This window comes from Tachysurus vachellii, chromosome 26 (genome assembly GCF_030014155.1).
Source record: "Tachysurus vachellii isolate PV-2020 chromosome 26, HZAU_Pvac_v1, whole genome shotgun sequence".
NCBI classification, from domain to species: Eukaryota; Metazoa; Chordata; class Actinopteri; order Siluriformes; family Bagridae; genus Tachysurus; species Tachysurus vachellii.
Genome location: NC_083485.1, coordinates 11,765,822 through 11,779,349, shown reverse-complemented (window position 1 = coordinate 11,779,349; position 13,528 = coordinate 11,765,822). Strand labels below are relative to the sequence as shown.

General features: G+C 39.0%; 1 protein-coding gene across 4 annotated transcripts in view; it reads left to right on the top strand.

The window, feature by feature from the left end:
• Positions 1 to 7,076: 7,076 nt before the first annotated feature.
• The window catches only part of zmp:0000001168 (signal-induced proliferation-associated 1-like protein 2), a 61,741-nt gene continuing 55,289 nt past the window's right edge, over positions 7,077 to 13,528 (top strand). Inside the window, exon 1 of one of the 4 annotated variants that reach the window (XM_060863574.1) lies at positions 7,077 to 7,447. The gene's annotated coding sequence lies outside the window, so the exon portion shown is untranslated. Of the gene's footprint in view, positions 7,448 to 7,715; positions 7,988 to 13,528 lie in introns of those variants that run through there. The other 3 variants (XR_009647891.1, XM_060863570.1, XM_060863572.1) reach the window with 3 other exon arrangements.

The following is a 13,528-nucleotide window of genomic DNA, read 5'->3' as shown; positions in this document are numbered from 1 at the left end:
CGCAGGGAAGGAACCATATGTTGTTGAAGAAGGTTCTGATAAACATTTGCATTCACTCTACCATGTAGCTGTATAAGAGGTCCAACTCCTGCTGCAGAAATCATGCCCCAAACCATGACACTTCCTCCTCCACTCCTCCACTCTCACTGACTTCTTTACACACTTTGGGTTCAGTCTTTCTCCAGTTTGCCGCCAAACATAATGTTTCCCATCGGACCCAAATAAATTAAACTTGCTTTCATCACTGAAGTGAACTTTGGACCAGTTCTCCTCTGTCCACACAACATGCTCCTCAGCAAAGCTTAGTCTAGCCTTTTGATTCTTTCTGCTAATGAGAGGTTTGGTCACTGCAGAGTGGGCTTTCAGTCCAAATGCTCTTAACCGTTGAGACACTGTATGATGAGACAGATCCTTACCCTGTTCAACACTGAACTGGTGAGCAATCCCAGCTGCAGTGTGGAAACGATTGCCCATTGAGATCCTCCGCAGTATCCTGTCCTCTCTTGTATTTGTCTTCCGTGGGCGACCAGCCTTCTTGGGGGACTTGAATGAGTTTGTGATGTTGTAAAGATTCAATATTCTTGAAATCACAGATTTGGAACGACCAACTTGTCTTGCTATGGCTGATAGGGTCATCCCTTTGGCCTTCATCTGGACAACCTGCTGCCGGAGGCTTTCAGTCACTTCAGAACGGCCCACCATCTTGCAGAGTCAGTGAAACTGGAAGTTAGGCTTCCAGTTAAATAGGGGTTGACAGATAATCAAGGAAATTAGCACCAGGTGCCAGATTAACAACTGGGAGGTATCTGAAAGTGTTCTCTAATTTTGATCAGTGTGTTTTCTGCAAAATAATGGTTTTTGTTGAAAGTTTCAAACTCCGAGCATTTCGGTTCAAGATTACTAAAATCTCATTGTTAAATAGACAAACAGAATTGTTTAATGGCAGAGCGAGCATCACAGTCAACACTCTCTCTCAGTTAAGATTAACTTTGTAAAGCTTTTGGAAAACTCAACCTTGATCAATAGCCCAAAGCTCTACTTATTCACAATTTTTTTCAGCTTCTTTTACATTTACAGCATATGGAAGACGCCCTTATGTCCAAAGTGACTTGCATTATCTTTTTTTTTTTTTTTTTTTACAACTGAGCAATTGAGGGTTAAGGGCCTTGCTCAGGGGCCCAATAGTGGCAGCTAGCCAAACACCTTCACCACTAGGCTACCACATGCTAGGCTACCTTTTACTTTGATGTAGTTCATTGTGAAACCAGTTAAATTAACCTACAATAATTTCAGGAAAATCATGATCACAATCACCCGCAGCATTGCAACAGTTCACAGATCATATATTTGTTAGAATATTTAATTATAACTGCTGTATTTATAACATTTTAAGAACTTTTTGTTATGCCATGTTTGTATATTTTGTGTATTGTATATAAAAATACTCTCAGATCATGTGTGTAAAAATATTCTGCTGTCTCACAAAATGAAAAAAACAGAAACATACAAAAACTAGATCATGAACTGAAGCATGTCAAACAAAAGCAACACAGGGGAAGTTAGAAAGCTTGACTACACTGACAAACTTGCTTAAAATCATGAACATCACAGTGTGCTAGTGTCTGTGTGTGTGTGTGCGTGTGTGTGTGCTAGTGTGTGTGTGCATGTGTGTGAATCTGTGTGTGTGTGTGTGCATGTGTGTGTGCGTGTGTGTGTGTGTGTGTGTGTGTGTGTGCGTGAGTGCATGTGTGTGAATCTCTGTGTGTGCATGTGTTTGCATGTGTGTGTGCGTGTGCATGTGTGTCTGTGTCTGTGTGTGTGTGCTAGTGTGTGTGTGCATGTGTGTGCGTGTGTGTTTGCACGCGCGTGTGTGCCTGTGTGTGTGTGCCTGTGTGTGTGCGTGCTAGTGTGTGCGTGTGTGTGCCTGTGTGTGTGTGCCTGTGTGTGTGTGCGTGCGTGTGTGTGTCTGTGTGTGCCTGTGTGTGTGTGTGTGCAGAATGTGTGCTAGGTAACTAAAACTACACAGCAATGTATATAACAAACTAGTGTGCAGTTAAAAGATGTTAATCAGCAATTATGCAGAGTTCATTTTACCAGTCTGAAGTTTATAACATCAGGTGTATAATGAAGTGGATAATAGGTGTTCATTCTCTGACTGTTAGGAAATGCTGCCACTGGAGACGACTTTCTTACAGTAAATGCTACACAAATGTCTTCACATAAATCTCTGCCATATCAAATGATTGTCAGTTTGTGTATGTGGAGACTTTAATTAAGTTAAAGCATTAATTTTAAGCTTGGAGTCAAAACATCAACGCTGCCGTTGTCATATAAGTACAAAGGGTTTTATGCTCTTTGCCCTGTTCTATGGCTTTGATTGTTGATCTTATTGGCTTTGGTTTTGGTCTGCAGTGTAAATTGTGGGTCCTTATTTACACCGGTGTGAGTCTTTCTAAATCATGTTCAGTTAACTGAACCTGCCAGAAGTGGACTACAGACAAGTTTGGGAAACATCTCAAGAGCCAAAGAACACAGGATGCCCCTGAGCTCAGTTAAGACATTTTCATTATGGATTGTTGCGTGATAATTAATGACGAAACACTAAATTTAATAAATCCTGTCATCAAGGCAGGATACACCCTGGACGGAGGCACACACACTCTCATTCACTTACGCAATCACACACTATGGACAATTTACAGAGATGTCGATCAACCTACCATGCATGTCTTTGGACCGGAGGAGGAAAACGGAGTACCCGGAGGAAACCCCTGAGGCACGGGGAGAACATGCATACTCCACACACACAAGGCGGAGGCGGGAATCGAACCCCCAACCCTGGAGGTGTGAGGCGAACGTGCTAACCACTAAGCCACCGTGCCCCCGTGCAACTGGTTAACAATGCGATTAAATTAAATTTTAATTTAATTTAATTTAATTTAATTTAATTTAATTTAATTTAATTTAATTTAATTTAATTTAATTTAATTTAATTTAATTCAATACAATACAATACAATACAATACAATACAATACAATACAATACAATACAATACAATACAATGCCTGTCCTGTTAGCTCATAGCTCCAGGGTCCCAGTTTAGTTCTCAGCTTGAGTTACTGTCTATGTGGATTTTTTCATGTTCTCCCAGTGCCCAGCATCTCCCAGTTGTCCAAAAACAAGTATTTACATTGTCTGAGATCATTTACATTACCCCAAACTCTGGGACCACCAACCCTAAAGAGAACAAAGCAGTTAGTGAAAATAAATAAATTAAAAACATAAGATGCAGTTCTAACGCTTATCCACTAGATGTCACAATAATGTTATTAATATAAAATCATTTTCTTTACAGTCCTGCCAGAACTCGATTAAATCATAACTGTTATAACATGCAACGAATATATAAACTACATATATAAAGATGCACATGCTACTAATAACAACTTATTATAGTCTGTTCTGTGGTAATATTTACAAGAATAAGTAGAATTGTTCTACTTTGTTTTTATGCACGTTGACCAGCAGAGGGAGACAAAACACCATCAATCAGCTTCTGAGAGAAACCGGAAGTACTGTAGCTCAAATTCATGTTTAAATTATTCATAGTAAAATTCTAACAACTTCTACAACAGTGTGTTACGAAATTAAGCCTGGATGCTAGTTTTGTATACTGTTTATAATTGTACATTTCCTGGTCTATTTTAATGCACCTTGATAAGCAACTATCAACAGCTACCATCTTGCCAGCTTAATATTTTATATTAAAAAATAAAAGTTTTATGAAAATGTTTTATTAATCGTTATACATGAATTCTGCAAATCAGCAAACCCCAAAATTGTTTTGCATTTTTACAGACTACTTAATTGTAAGAATAAATAACTGAATTTTCTGTGAAAGATTAGCCAGCTAGCATCTTCTTACTTGCATTATCAACATTTGTCACCCTGTTTGTATTTGTATTATTGCTCATAGATGCGTACGCTCTATTTTGTTTGGTTTAACGTGTCAGCTGAGACGAGCGAGAGAGAATCAATGCTCAAAATCATCTGTTTTACTGTGAGAATTCTCACCACAAGAAAATCTTGCTTCATAATGGCAGATTTGTTCCAGTTTCTAGCATATAAAGCATATGTGTGGACATGTTTTAACTGTGCTGGCAATGCAGAATAAATAGTCTGATTAAATATTATTTGTTATGAACCGCAAGCGAAAGTTCAGTCACCAGACTCACTCACTCACTCACTTGTTTCTCTGTTTTGTTTGATTCTTCTATCTTTCTTATTGTTCAATGTCTTGCAATGGAAGTAATAACAATGACAAACTTTGTGGCTTAACACAGAGGCCGTGTTGAGGTACATTGTTTCCGTGATATAATATGACATGTCTGTGATGATGTGCGTGCCTGAAATCTTCTGACAAATCCAACATGATCCAACAGATCCAACAAGCTTTGATAGTGAATTCCTTTGCAGGACAATTGCAGCAGCTCAGGATCGTGATAGCTTGGTGTATATTTTCCTCTAAATCAATAACATTTCACTTTTGACACTTTTGATTCTTTTGAACAGCAAAACCCAGATCATCCAATAAACGTGAACACACACTGTACAGCACACACATTCCATTCCTGGAAAGTCTCACAGAGAAAAGAAAGCCTTGAGTGTGATTATTGACATTAAGATAATCATACTTTTTCACATCCATTACCTCACTCATGCAGGTCAACAACCATCTGTTCCTTTTGTGTTGGGTTTTCGGTGTGGTAATGGATGACAAAAGGATTTTATACATGTGCAACCACATATTTAGCCAAACACCACAAGACCTTTCGCAAAAAGAGTATAATAATCTACATTTTATTCACTAAGTTTTTATTCAAGCTCTTTGGTTACATCAAATCAAGACAACTCATAGTACATGCATGGAAATATATGAGACGACAAGGAAACCTCACATTAATCTACTGCATATGAGAAATGTTACTATGCACTAAAAGACTGAAGTGTGCTGTGAAAAAAAACATTATTAAGCATCAGGTGCATTTTGGTTCAGCCTGAAATATGTCTGTTTGGCTCCCTGATGGGACAATCCGTGGCAAAGAGAGAGAGAGAGAGAGAGAGAGAGAGAGAGTGAGAGAGAGAAATATTTTGGAGCAGGAGTCTGGAAAAGACAAATTAAATGCAACATAATCCTCCGTGGCGAACTGCTGTTAATTTGCTGTTGAGAAGGAGGCGGGGTGGTGGGCGCTCACAAAGGCGTGCAGGATTCTGCACACACACACACACACACACACACACACACACACACACACACACACACACACACACACACACACACACCACACACACACACACACACACACAGACAGACACTAGCACCCACATACACACACACACAGATACTAGCACACTGGCAATCTGCTGCTTGACTGACACCATCGCTCTGGCATGGTGACACAATCAGAGCAGGGATGCACACTATAAACCATATACCCAATACACCACACTCATCTTTACAGATAAGGAATAGATAATGATTTTGCTGATTAGATTTAAACATGCGCACCTACAATCCTTCCACATCTACCACAGCTCACTCGCTTTTAACACACATCCAGGCATGAAAATGCTTAACAAGGCTTAACAACACATTCGTATTGTGGACACTTACTCACTGATGGTTTTTAATCTACTTGCACAAAACATTCATGTCAGGAGTCTTGAAGCACCTCAGGATTTCATTTCATTGAGATTCAGAGTCACGATGTGGTTAGAAATCAATCCTAACGCATCTAGATGGATCTTGCAGTTTTCATTTCCATAGCCATGTTTTTCCCCATATACATTTTACTTTATCTATTTGAACACATATGAATATTTATTATTATATAATTATTCAGAATTTTAGTATTGTTCTGTGGTATTGTCAAAGTTATGTAGTTTTTTGCTATAAGTTTCTTCAGGGTTCTCAATAAATTTGCCCCAATTTATCTATCTATCTATCTATCTATCTATCTATCTATCTATCTATCTATCTATCTATCTATCTATCTATCTATCCATCCATCCATCCATCCATCCATCCATCCATCCATCTATTTTCTGTACGGATTATCTTACACTGGGTCCCATGATACCTGAAGCTTTTCCCAGAGGACTACACAAGGTTGGGGGACAATATGGACAGGGTGTTAACCGATTATAGGGCACAATCTCACACACAACAGACAATTTAGAGATGCCAACCTGGACTGGGGACAAAACTAGAGGACATGGAGGAATACCCTGAGCATAGTGAGAACATGCAAACTCTGGTTGGAGGCAGAAATCATTGTTTTTGCACTGTTTCGGTGAAAGATGCACAAGTAAAATGATCAAATTATTCCTTACATTTAAAGGGTGCCAATAATTCTGAATTATGGAGATGGCTATATAGTGGAAGCCAAATTACCATGTGTGAATGCATGAAGATGAATAGAAGATAATGGATTTTTCTGCCAAAGGAATAAAAAACATCAACAACAACAAAAACAGAAACAGGGTTTATGTGTAAATGATGAATCATATTAAAAAGTGACTCCTTCAAATGTTCCTTGTTAAGAAGGCGACTCATGATTGAGTGTTGTAAATGGTCTGGAGAGTCTTTGAAATGCTGTTATATTCTAAACACTATTTGGTAAATTCTAGATACGTTATTTTATTGTGACAAAGGCATTGGAAGGTGAATCTGTTCAAGAATGAATCCCGACGAATCCTTAATTGATTCATTTCTCATCAATATGAATCAGTTGATCATTCATCAAAAAATATACTGATATGAGGCAGTATAGAGAGACATTGTAGGTAATCCTTTTTTTACTGGTGTCTGTTGCAATTTCTCTCTCTAAGAGAGCTACAGAGAGAGGGAGTATGCATGTGTGTGTGTGTGTGTGTGTGTGTGTGTGTGTGTGTTAGAGAGAGAGAGAGAGAGAGAGAGAGAGAGAGAGAGAGAGAGAGAGAGAAGGGAGGTGGGGGAAGAGAGCTGTAGGGGATGTAATCACAGCAGCAGGAGGAGGAGGGGGTTGGTCTTAGTGTGATGTGAATGGAATCAGGAGCAAGAGAGCGAGGGAAGAGAGAGAGAAAGAGAGAGAGAGAGAGAGAGAGAGAGAGAGAGAGAGAGAGAGAGAGAGAGAGAGAAATCAACCTGCCTTCCTTAGTCAGAACAACGGGAACACAATAAGCCAGGGAGAAGGCTCTGAGCTGGCAGGCAAGATTTTCTTGTTCTAGAGACAATCGCACTTCAATAAAGGAGAAAAGAAGAGAAGACAGCAAGAAGAGAGAGAGAAAGGTAGAGAGAGAAAGAGAGAGAAAGTAGATAACAGAAAAATGCTGTCAATGAAGAAAGGGGAAGAACAACAGAGTGCAGCAGGATGGAATAAGAACAGTGCAAGCAGACATGCAGAGGTAAGACTATTTCTATTAAACACACACACACACACACACACACACACACACATTGTAAGCTGATCTGTGACTAGACGCTTTGCTCATTCTTGCTGAGACCCCGATACTTCCCCTGCCCTGTGTGTGTGTATGTGTGTGTGTGTTTGTGTGTGTGTGTTTGTGCATTTGCATGAACGCAGATTGTGAAGCAGAAACAGAAAATCAGCTACGAGATTTGAAAAGAGGATGTGTGAAACACAGTGAGGGGAAATGCTCAGGAGGAAATGATGTCGAGGGCTCAGAATGAGCTGTGCTCGTTTTTGCACTGGCTGCTGTTGTTTCAGAGAGATACACAAACCGACACACACACACACACACACAGCACTTTTATGACATTGACACGGAGCCACTGCAGACCTTGCTGTGAGGATTGCGAAGCTGCAGGACCAGAGGACGTGGGTCAGGGAGAGAAAGAGAGAGAGAGAGAGAGAGAGAGATAGACAGAGAGAGAGACAAAGGACAGAGAGAGAGAACGAAAGAAACAGAAGTAGCCCCACAAAGGTAAGATGGATATTTCTCTTGTTTTGTGCTTGCAGAAAGTCATATCCTGTAGATGGAACGAGGGTTGGATGATGTATCAGAAGGAAGTGCAAAATATATAAACTGGTGAAGGCAGCGGACATAACGTGCAATACAATAAGAAATGGAGAGATGAACCACTCAACCACTTCTACTCTTCGAAAAGATGAGGGTGTTGTTTTCAAGGTGGCACAGGGGGGAGGATGCAGATGTATTTTATTTCCTCCCACCTTTTTCCTCTTGTACTCTCTGGAGTGCACTGAGGAAAAAAACGCTGAGGAGTATAAAGAAATATTATAAGACTGAGGGATGAATGGAGATAAGGTGGTATCTTATGAAACCAAGAGTAATAAAGACTAGATCAAGGATACATGCCTTTTATTATGCCACTTGACCCTGTGTGTGTGTGTGTGTGTGTGTGTGTGTGTGTATGTGTGTGTGTGTGGATGATGTGGTTGTAGTTCCACCGCACAATGACATGCCATTTCAGGATAAATGCATTAGCCTTTGGTGTAGGGATGCTAACAATATAACAACCCTCTCGCTTCATACTATACATCATCGGCTTTAGTGCAGTGGCCTTGTGTAGGCACGTCTCATCCCCCCCACACACACACCTCATTCCACATAAAGCCTTTTCCCAGATCAGATCCAGATTCAAACATTCCACTCACAAATGAATCATTTATCTTCCAGTAAATCATAGTGTGTGTTAATCTGCAGCATGGTGTCAGCTCGCTCAGCTGGGAGCTCTGTGTATCCTTCCGTATTTATCGGAAGTGTTGAACATATGTCAGTCTGCGTCGGCAGCGATCCCCTGCTGCTCGCAACATCTCCATTTTGCTCTGATCCGGGATCTGTGTTTTGTCCACACTCTACGGTTAAAAGGTGAAGAAATTTCATCCATCCAGGCAACTGCTTTGTAGGAAGCAGCACGTCTGCAAAGGTCATGCTTGAAAAATCATGCTGTTAACCCTTGAGTTAATGTGTTAATGTGTGCTTTGTTGGATTGATTAGATGATGGAATGTGAGCAACATGGACATAGTTTAGAATAATTAGAATAATATAGAATAATTGCATACATGTGTGCACATAATCCAAATGGTTGAATTGTAAAATAAAGAATAATGGTTTCAGATGATGCTGGACCCACAGTCTAACCCTGAGGGATTCTAGAAATGTAACTCTACATTGGGTGGTAGGGCAAATTGGGCCAATTTTAGTCAGATCTCCCTACAGCAGCCAGTGCAAAAACGAGCACAGATCTAGTCTTTAGTTCTCTCTCTCAAAAAAAAAAAAAAAAGCCACACAGAATTCTAAATGATGAATCAAAAAAGTATCAGTCGTAGCACCCAGAGATCTGATGCAAAATGGGTGGGAAGGATGGCCTACAGTCTGTCTTCCAATCACTGTGACACCAGCCAACTGTAGGAACCTTATGAACTTATGTATGTGGAAGAGGGTAGATTGTACTTTCAACAGCATCAGCACCAATCGCTATTGTTTGGCGTGACTCGTGTGACTCATGTGACTCGTGTGACTGATGTGAATCATGTGAATCATGTTCCAGGTAACTCAGAGCTAGCTAGGAATTTGCAGGAGTTTAAATTACGGAGAAAATGGGTGACAAGGCAAAAGCAGTCCCTACACTACTTTGGCAAACATCAGACCATTAAATCATTTGCTATATTTCAAATGCTGTTGTGGAAATTTGCAAAATAAAAATAAATAAATAAATAAATAAATAAAAATCTGGCCCATTTTTTTCCTGAAATGTGCTGACTATCAGCTCTAATATAATCCTAAGAGTGATTCAATATTACAAACAACACAATTTTACTGCTTATTAAATACTGTACATGCTCAACAACCTGATTTCATCAGAACTTAACTCCACCCATTAACTTTACCTTAAGCTTCTTATAGGTTTAGATAATAAATCATGTGAATTGTATACATTTGTACGTAGGCACAGAGATTAGAAAATATTTTCAGAGTTGTTCTTTTCAGTTTATCTATTATTTTGCACAATAATAATCCACTGCTTTATTAATAAAATCCTGCACTTTAACATGGCCGCCTCCTCAGTAGGCGCCGGAGAGTTTTACCCTGTTTATAATGTACTGGCTTGATGGATATAAAGAAAACCTGATAGCATTTTTGCTTGAGAGCTAAACTAAAAAAAAAAAATGAACAAATGAATGAAATTAATGAAACTAACATAAAAGACATGATTTCTGTCAAAGACGAGAGGAACCCCGTTTGCATCCCTTGTCATATCCCACCCTGCATATTCCCTCAGGGAAACTCTACAGTCCAACAGCTCGCAGTGTATGAACCCTGACTTCCTGCCTGTCCGCAAAATCAATATATATATATATATATATATATATATATATATATATATATATATATATATATATATTTTTTTTTTTTTTAATTTTACTCACAGTTGTGTTCCAATAAATTAGTTCAAAGTTTTTAGAGAGCTGCCCCCACATGAAAACCGTGTCACGTTATAACATCAGTGGAAAAAATTTCAGACATTAAAAAAGGAATAGAATATAATTAGAATTATATTTTGAGGATGCAAAAATAGAACAACTCTTGTGAAAGCGATTCCACTTTAAATTCAGGGATTAAATTGAAATAAAATATTTAAAATAAATTAACAATATCTAGCAGGAGATAGATAGATAGATAGATAGATAGATAGATAGATAGATAGATAGATAGATAGATAGATAGATAGATAGATAGATAGATAGATTTCTATACTCATTTATTTATTTAACCAAAAACTATTTATTTTTTTAATTGACAAGATGAATTTAAGATGAATTATTATTCAAATGAATTTATTTGTATTTATTATGAATGTGATATACATTAAAGTAAAAAACCTCTGTGGTGACAAATGTTCCACTCAAAAAGGAGTAAAGAAACACCAACAAAAATAAAAGAGCACTTGAAGATCGCACTACATCAGGCCCGTGCCATAGCCGAGCAAGAGCTACAAGGGCTTTAAAGCATGCTTTCAATTTACATAATAAATGAAGCCAGTCAGAAACGTTAACAGCAGCAGAGTGTTAGATAAGTGCTGAACCTGTGATCTGTGGTCAGCTGAGCGTTAGACACGCCCCCTGCCTGTAATGTTTATTTAAAATAAAATCCACACCATTAGCTATTGCATTTCTAATACACTGAGCAAATCTCGTGACAATGCGACTGCCCGAGTGTGTTCGAGGAACTTCCAGCTCCGAGAAAAAAAAATGAGCGAATGTTCATGAAGGTTGAGTATTTAGATCAGACGTAGTATTTAGATCAGAATGAAAAGATATTTGTTTTTGTTGTAATGGAACTTCCCATTTTTTCAGGAAACACATCATGCCTCACTGTCTCACGCCAGCACATAAAACTTGGTGTGTGTTAAAATGGCACGCCTAAATATTACATGCTTTGATCTAAATGATGGGAATTGGTGCAGACACTTCAGCAGGACTGATGATGTGCGATGAGATGTGTGTGTTTTCTGCATTAGATGGCGAGCTCTCAGAGTTGCATTAATGTGGGACTGTTAAGACATATGTACTGTACTATATGTCTCATTCTCTCTGTCTGTCTGATCTTCCGTATCATTTTCTGTAGCTCCAGAGACACATTGTCCACCTTTGCTGTTATAATAATCTCCACTCTTCTGGGAAGTCTTTCCACTAGATGTTGGAGTGTGGCAGTGTTAGTGAGGTCAGGCACTGATGTTGTTTGTGGAGGTCTGGGGTTCAGTCGGTGTTCCAGTTCATCCCTAAAGGTGTTGAGTATGCTTGAGGTCAGGGATCTCTGTAGGAGATTTGAGTTCTTACACTCCATCCTTGGTACAGCTTGCTTTGTGCACACAGGCCTCTTAGTTCCAGTAAAGGGAAATTATAATGCTACAGCACACAAAGACATTCTATTATAATATGTGCTTCCAAATTTATGGCAACAACTTGGAGGAAGATTTATTTAGGTCAGGGGAGTGGTGGCCTGCTGGCTAAGGTGTTGGACTACAATCAGAAGGTTTAGTGTTCAAATCTCAGGTCCACCAAGCTGCCACTGCTGGGACCTCGAGCAAGGCCCTGAACCCTCAATTTCTCAGAGGTATAAAATGAGCTAAAAATATAAGTTGCTCTGAATAAAGGTGCCAAATACCGTAAATGTTCAGGTGTCCCTAAACATATGGCCCTTAATATACTTGTAAAACATCCATGAAACAGTTAATTCCTGTTCTCGCTTACATTAGAGCAGCCATTAATAGCTGTTCCCTCATCAGCATCTCTTTGTTTCGCTCTTATGGTTAAGACAAAAATGCAGCTTGTCATGCTATAAGTACTATATTTCCAATTTCAAAAAGAAACCTACTTACAGAGTGCTGACACTGGAGACCCGAAATATTAACGTCTGCTTACAGAAAACTTCACTAATCTGCATTGACATACTTCGTTGACCCGTTTAATGACAAGCGTCCCCTCTTTAAGTCCCAGTGTGAGCCGTTTCTACAGAAATGCTAACCTTTTAGAAAAAGTGCATTAATTAAGATAATCATTTTTGTGCCTAATGTGTCTGTATAGTGTGTTATGATTGTGATATATTGTGAAATGTACTACTGAATGAAATAGTACAGAGTTAGGTTGTGGTATTGCTTTTATTATAGCAATGCTAAACATTCAATACTGTACTTCACCAGCATCTCTCTCTCTCTCTCTCTCTCTCTCTCTCTCTCTCTCTCTCTCTCTGTCTGTCTCAAAAAAAAACAAAAAAAAAAAAACACCCACAGCTTTTAACAGTGAAACCCGAAAGCGAAAACTACTCTGTTGAAACTACACATGCTGGGAAACTTCACTGTGACTGTTCCACTAACACCAGTAAAAAAAAAATCTACTAGCAAAAAAGTAAGAAATTCTCCACATCGATGATTATAGTATTTTCTTTCAGTTTCAGTTATTGAACTATCAGAATGGACAATTCAGGAGTCATCACTGTATATTTTAGCTGTAGTTCACGTTTGAGTTTTCCAACCTCTTTAGGGTCTGGTTGTACAATCCGCTCTCCCTGCTCCGACCTTGAACAAAAACGAAGGCATGCTGCATTAACTGAAGAAGAAAAGACTCCTTCCATTAATGCAGCGTTTTCCCAGAGCGCTTGTTTGCTTGTTCGGACCAGGATTCTCTATCTACCTTGTATAAGACATAGTGGAGTATTATTGCAATAAGGATAACACAGGCTCATTTGTAGCTCCTTGCACAACAATAAAAAAGCAATGAACCATGGAGCGGAGAGGAAAATGAAGATATTTTATTGTTTTTTTTTTAATACACGGTATACACTGATGGGTTTGCAGCTTTCAGGGATAACGGGTCATTTCGTGCGGAATTTGTGCTCCGAGCTAGCTTTATTAAGCATGCTGGATGACTTTGGATGAATTTACAGCTAAAATCACTCTCATGTTCCGGTTTCAGCTCACGAGTAACTGTGTTTTGCATAAA